We start from the raw sequence: 8,085 nt of genomic DNA, 5'->3' as shown, positions 1-8,085 counted from the left end.
ATTTCAAAAGGAACAATTAAACAGAACACAAAGAAATTTATCTACAAACACATTCATTGATTTGCGAATCTTACGTTAGAAAATTGTATACGACACATATATTTGTCGTTCAATGTACATACAAACAATTTTAAAATTTCACATAGGCAATGTCAGCATAGAGGGTTAAAAAATCAAAAGTATGTAAGAATACATTTCAGATATAGACCGAGATTTAAAATAATTCAAAAGTTATTTACTTAGAATTTATAAGAAATAGTTAATAGATAAAACAGAATTAATAAATAACATGGTAATATGAGTCGCAGAAATCTCAAAGCTATGCTTTAAATCATTATATTTTTGAAATATCAATGAGACTCTAACAAAACAAAATATAAAGCCAATTATTTATTTTGGAGCGAGGGGTTTTCTCTCAGAACAAAAATCTTATTTATGTTTAATACAACACAAATTATTGTCTCAATAATATTTTTGTCATTTTTTTCCCATGTAACTCAATTTTGAATCTCGCTAATTTTAAATAGAAACAAGCTATTTGTTCTTAACAAAAGTAGAATCAAACAATATCTTTATAAACATATCACCTTCTTCACACTACACATATGATGCGTGCTTAAACAATTGATAAATAGAGTAAATTATAACTTTTTTATTTGTCTTGCAATGAGATTGGTAGCTAAATGAGGGTTATCAATACGATTAGCTTTGGTAAAGAGTGATGTGATTGGACACCCTTATTAAGTCACTGCATTTACAACAGCAAAAACAATGATTCAATCCTTTAAAGAAATTGTTAATAGATTAAACAGAATTAATAAATAACCTGGTCATATAAGATGCAGAAATCTCTCACTGTCGTCATATAAATGTCAAATTGGATAAAGTGTTGTACCAGATATTTCATAGTTACCTTAAATGATAATTGAATAGGATTATCATATAATCTTGTCACTTTCACACTTGTTGACGAAATGTCAATGATGATGTCACAGTGATGAAATTGTTATGTCCAATTAGTATGTTTGAACTTATATAGGTGGTGATTTTGAACCAGTAATTCATTTTACCCACATGAACAACCTTGTATTCGACCTGTGGTGTTAAATGTCATTTAACTTTCTTCTGTTGCGTATATCAAATGTTGATTACAAAATTTCAAAATAAGGCAATTTTCCATAAACTCATAAACGATCCTTCTATGATAATTGAGTAACATATAAAAATATGAAGGATTTGACTTTACGAATATTGCCTTCATTAAATCAAATATATCTAAATAAAGGCAGCAGTAGTATACCTTTGTTCAAATAGCATTAATTAGCGGTGAATAACAAATCTCCATATGGAAGTGTGATCCGAAGGTTGAAGACATCAAAGGAGAGACAATTTTCATAATTTCACATAAAAGAATTATATTTCGTAACTGTTTGCCTTTAAACGCACGTCGACTTCAAATTTTATTTTGCTTATCTATGATGATTCGAGTGCCACTTGTGGCAGATTTGAACCTGCTACCTAAGATGATTTTTTTGCATAACCACTGGGTTGATACCATTGCTTGTTCTCGGTTCACCTCGAAGGAAACACCAGCTAAGGAGACAGCCGTTCTGTTTTGATATTAATTGTCAAAAGATACTGCCACAAATGTGTTTCTTACTTTTTAAATATTCTAAAATGGTAATGTATTTTTACAATAAATGGCGGAGACATAAGCATAGATGGAGCGAACAGTATTTGATGCAAATATTTTGATATTTTGTTTATCATTTTGTTTTATTTTCCCCTTCTTAACTTTACTAATTTCTTTCAAAAAGAAGAGAAGAATAAGAAGTTTGAATTATATGTATTCGAGGTTTTAAGAGCCTGTAAATCCTTCAAGACTTTTGGCTTTTTATATATATGTTCTTTTAATCGACCTGTTGATACTGTTTATAATGCTTTTTTGTCATTTTTTATTTATATGGATCTTGTCTGTATACCAGCTTGGATTATTTGTAATATCTTAAATTTTTCACTTATTCTTACAACATTTGTATAAACTTCAAGATTATAAAAAACCGTTTTTTTTCTAAAGTGAACATTGATTGGTTAAATATTTCTCAGTGTGTTTGAATTTGTTTGTTAGCCTTTTGGTCATGAATGTTTGTCTCTAATATTTAATTAACTGTGCATTTGTATTCAGATATCGCAGATCTAATTTATTCGTTCATTGTGTAATCATACGTTTTTTGATTGAGTTAAGTCTGCCAATTGATATTTTATCGAATGTTTTTCTATGTTGTGATGTTATGCTATTGTTTCAGAAAAAGGGAGAAGGTTTGGGCCAATTAAAACGTTTAATCCCGCTGCAAATGTTTGCACCTGTCCTAAGTCAGGAATCTGATGTACAGTAGTTGTCGTTTGTTTATGTAATATATACGTGTTTCTCGTTTCTCGTTTTGTTTATATAGATTAGACCGTTGGTTTTCCCGTTTGAATGGTTTTACACTAGCAATTTTGGGGCCCTTTATAGCTTGTTGTTCGGTGTGAGCCAAGGCTCCGTGTTGAAGGCCGTACTTTAACCTATAATGGTTTAATTTTTAAATTGTTATTTGGATGGAGAGTTGTCTCATTGGCACTCACACCACATCTTCCTATATCTATATACAGAAAAGTTATCAATTTATCGTAACAGTATTATTATAATCGGTAATAAGATTGATATTGTTTATACATTAAAACGAAACTAGATATATATATACACAGTAGCATGGGTTCGAATCCCGGCGAGGGAAGAACCAAAAATTTGCGAAAGCAAATTTACAGATCTAACATTGTTGGGTTGATGTTTAGACGAGTTGTATATATATATATTACAACTCGTCTAAACATCAACCCAACAATGTTAGATCTGTAAATTTGCTTTCGCAAATTTTTGGTTCTTCCCTCGCCGGGATTCGAACCCATGCTACTGTGATATCGTGACACCAAATCGCCTGCACTGCAGCCGTCCCGCTAGACCACACGACCACCTGGGCTCTCCATATATATATATATAGGAAGATGTTGTATGAGAGCCAATGAGAAAACTCTCTATCTAAGTCACAATTTATAAAAATTAACTATTATAGGTCAAAGTACGGTCTTCAACACGGAACATAGGCTCACACCGAACAGCAAGCAAAAAATACTAGTGTAAAACCATTCAAATGGGATGCGTTTTATGCAGTTTTGGACACTTTACATACTACACTCTTTCGATATTTTATTTTAACATTGGACAAGTTGTGCTTTTATCAAACTGTTTATGACGTAATATTTGAAATCTTGGAATAGTTATAATTTGCTAAATACACCTATGTAATATATGATAATTTAGATCAGAGAACAATTCGTCTATATATGAGACTCATCAGTTATGCTGAAATCAAAGGAAATGTAATGCCAAAACAGAAACATAGATAAACTGCATTGGTGTAATTTTGCATTTTGTCAACAGTTAATTTACCAAAAATTAGCATATTAATGATATTTGAAGTCAACACAACAGTCCTGACTCCTGGGCTAGAGATACTTTTATGGAGGATGAAACACCCTTAGTGGCATCGAATCAATGTTTATAAATACTCATCAAGATAAAGGAACTATAGTTTAAACGGCAAAATTGGTGCCCATATGATTGCCTACAATCTGTTGAATTTTTGTTCTCAATTTATTGCCGTAACGAATGTAAATGCTGTTATGTGGAACATAATAGCTTTCAATCATATTATGACAGTACCAGTGTTTTATTTATGATTTGCGACTTATGGATAAGAAATACCAAGTTTCAAAGACAATTTGGTAAATTCAGAAGAGCGCCTCGAACGCTTATGGAGAAAAAAGCTATGTAAAATATCAACTGTGCTATCATTATTTGGTTAGTGATAACATGTAGGTCACTTTGCAATGTAAGTTAGCGAAGGGTGAAAGTACAAATTAGTCTTTATTTTTTTCGCAGTTTCAACTCATAAAATTTAATATGTTTAAAGTGTGACAATCTTTGCTAGGGTATAGGTGCTAATGTTATAACCTTTGTATTTTGAAATCAAGAAAAAAAACATACATTTCATGAGACTGAAAATTATATCTTAATTGACAGTTGTTCACAGCTTTGTTTTAAATTAATAATTGTGGGAGTATGCTTAGGTTTTTGTTTTTCAATTTAATGGGTTTCATTATATATCTTAGTCATATTTAAATCAAGATGTTGTAGAATAAAAAATTGAGAATGGAAATGTGGAAACAACAATCTGACCAAAGAGCAGACAACAACCGAAGGCCACCAATGGGTCTTAAATGCAGCGAGAAAATCTAGCACTCGGAGGCTTACATATATCATGCTTTTCAAAAAATGTTGAAAATGATTATTCTGCATTGACAATTATATCTTGATGTAAACTTGATACATTAATTTGCACTAACGCCTCAAAGTTGTATAAAACTATCAGGAAGAAGGGCAATAACATCTTTATTTCCGAATAAATATCAGACAGAGGCCAATTTAGCCTATAACATTTTTTGACCAGTGTTCTGATCATCTTTGTCAGTCAAGGAGGCTATGTGGGATAAATAAAGGCAACAGTAGTATACCGCTGTTCAAAACTCATAGATGAGAGAGATCCATTTTACTTGTCGCCTATAATATTTTTGGCTATCTAAATATACCATTTTTGTCGCCTTTTTTTGGGGTCTTCAATGCTCTTCAACAATTTACACCACTGTGTTGATGCCACTACTGCTCGACATGTTGTCCTCGAGGGTATCACCAACCTAGTAGTCAGCACTTCGGTGTCGAAATGAATATCAATTATATTGTCATTTTTATTAACTCCCTGTTAACAAGAGTATGAGTTTGCGAAACTAATGATTTTCTTGACTTAAGCCGTATTTCAGACAACTTTTTTGAAATTTTGGGTCCTCAATGCTCTTCAACTTTGCACTTGTTTGGCTTAAAACTATTATAACTGAGCGTCACTGATGAGTCTTATGTAGACGAAACGCGCGTCCTGTGTATCAATTAAGAAACTGTAGTATAACGCTGTTCAAAATTCATAAATCGATTGAGAGAAAACAAATCCGGATTACTAGCTAAAACTGAGGGAAACATATTAAATATAAGAGGTCACAACACAACACAACAGAAACACAACACAGCAGAAACACAACACTAAAATGTTACACACACAGAAACAAACTATAATTAAACAATGGCCATTTTCATAACTTCGTACAGGCCAATTAAAAAAAATGGTGGGTTGAACCTGATTTTGTGACTAGCCAAACCTCCTGGTTTTATAAAAATGTTAGATATAACTTTACAATGACAGCATTACATAAACCGGACTACAATACAAATAATTGTGAGAACATATAAGACAGAGAAACACACGCAAGATAGCTATTTAAAAAGTACCAGGTCTATAATTTCATTAAATTAGAAGCCCGGCACCTTCGATAAATATTTAGTATAGGCCAAGAAGATCACGAGCAACGACCGCATGCGTCACCAAATTGTTTTTGAGAAAAAAAAAACCTATCAAAGATTATTATTATTCGGTTTTCATGGGCGCAGCCAGTTTATGAGCATGATATGGTATTCAGAATTAAGAGTATAGCTATTCTTGATTGGTTGATATGTGCGCCCGTTATTTTTTTGTTATAAGATACTTCTTGCATTCTGTATCATACCAAAGGTCAAATAAATTATTTGCCGTAGTCTACTGTTTTGGTCATGTTGTTATCTGACCACTGTTACAACACATATAAATCCCGTATTTGATATAGGAAAAAAAACACCACACTCCCACAAAAGTTTAACATACAAGCTGTTAAACTTTAATAAGGTATTAATTTTATCAACATACCACCTTGAAGATATGTGTAAGTTCTCCCTTTGAGATTACAGACGGAAACAATGGAGAAAATATGAAAAGACTATAATAAAAAAAGTAATATTTTTGTTATGGCGTTCACCTTCTGAATAACACCTATCAGATTGTTCACAATAATCTCGGTTATCAATATTCAGGTTTGATTTTACTTGTTTCTAAAAATCTTTCCTCCAGGAAGCAAACCATCATGAAAATCATGCAAAATTGAAAAAATCTACAAAAGATTAAGATATGGGCCACAGCTTTACCAAAGCAAGAAATTTTGCTACAAGGTCTAAGGATTATACAAAAATACTGATTTGAGTAAATAAAATCATCACAGATCCCAGGCTTGAAATTTTTCATGCCAGACGCGCGTTTCGTCTACAAAAGACTCATTAGTGACGCTTTAAAAGATACAAAATAAGACTCTTTTCAATAACGAATTTTAACCCTAGAAATGGTTAAATGGCATTATTTAGGTTAAATACGTCAGTTACAATATACAGTGTTATTGACGTTATAGTGACATCACATCTGACCTTTTTGCAAGAAAAGTGTCAAGATTAATTGACTTTGTTGGTTTATAAACAAAACTAACATAATTATGTAACGAGTGAAAATTTCACTTTTGCGGAAAATTTTAGGACACAAACGATGGCATTTATGATATGGAACCACCAATTCGGGTACCATACACACAAAGAAGTAGTACATATCTCTTAGAAAAAACCTGTTGCAACTAATATCTATATATGTGAAATGTTTGGATAATTTTGGAAGTAAATGAAAACTTGGAAAATGTTGATCACAGTAGAACCCTTGTTGAAAAATTCTTCCGAATAATTAAAAAAATATTAAATTATAATAGGAATACACAGGTGCCTGTTGTTTAGATCAGACATATGCTCTAATATGTATTTAAAAATCCAAGGAACCAGTACGCTGGAATATGTAATTAAAGATTTGCTGCCTTTTTCAGCACTAGTCAGGATAAGGTAAAACATGTGTTGGTGACCTTCTGCTGTTGTTTTTTTATTTGGTCGGGTTATTGTATCTTTGACACATTCTCCATTTCCATTCTCAATTTTATAGTGTTGACATGAAATGACTGACACTTTATTTGAACTTAGAACCAAGTAAACATTACTGCATGGAATTTAACTTTGAAAGTAATGGGGCTATTAATAAGTGGTTTTATTCCTTATCAAGCTTCCTCTGATAAAGAAAATATCTTCTCAGCTGGTCAAATGGAAGTAGACATTCAAATACAGTCTTCTACAAACTTCAAAACAGAAAAAAAGTAATCGTTTGTTTAAAAAATATAAATCACATCTAATTTCATAAAATTGGCTGTTTTTATTATATCATTTATTATTCCCTGTAGTGTCAGGTTAAGTGCATATCATAATGTAATAGGTTTCTGAACGTGCACCATTATATTTTAATCACGTATTGTTGTCATTTTAGCGATATATTTTAGCATTGTCAAAAGTGGGAGATTTGGCAAGCTATTAAACCAGGTTCAACCCAACATTTTGTCTTAAAATGTTCTGTTCAAAATCTTGTTTTGTTGCACTTCAGTGTTCCTGTTGTTTCTTTATTTTTCTCTCATGGTTGGTGCGTTTCCCTCGGTATTAGTTTGTAACCAGGATTTGTTTTCTGTCAATCGTTATTATACTTTTGAACACGAATATACTACTGTTGTATTTATGTATTAAGTTTTTTTTTAATTCCAGACATGTCGGCCTCGAGTATAAATGAAGAAACATCAACGGTCGAAATGCGTATCGTGTGTTGTAGAGTTAGTATTGTAATGTTATAAATCAAGAACGCTTGAAGCAAGAAATTTGAAACTCAAAATTATAAACCTTTGAGAGCGTATAATCCTAAACGTAATAGTCTAAAACATCCATGAAAAAAAAGGGGGGACAAGTTAGCATTAGAACCATCAAAACCAAACAGTAAAAGACTGACAACACCATTGTCAAAGAACTAAAAACAAATTAAAGTCACTGATTAGACTTTCGTGGATGAGACGTGGGTCTTGCGTACAAAATTTTAATCCCGGTATCTATGATGAGTTTATCAACTAAAACCGGTTAAGTTTGAGCTATAAGAGTTCGTACATTATAGTTTTAACCCAATTAACATGGCAAATTATGCTGTATGTTTGCAAAAATCTTACTTT

The sequence above is a fragment of the Mytilus trossulus genome, chromosome 8 (genome assembly GCF_036588685.1).
Source record: "Mytilus trossulus isolate FHL-02 chromosome 8, PNRI_Mtr1.1.1.hap1, whole genome shotgun sequence".
In the NCBI taxonomy this organism is placed as follows: Eukaryota; Metazoa; Mollusca; class Bivalvia; order Mytilida; family Mytilidae; genus Mytilus; species Mytilus trossulus.
This window is presented reverse-complemented; position numbering follows the sequence as displayed.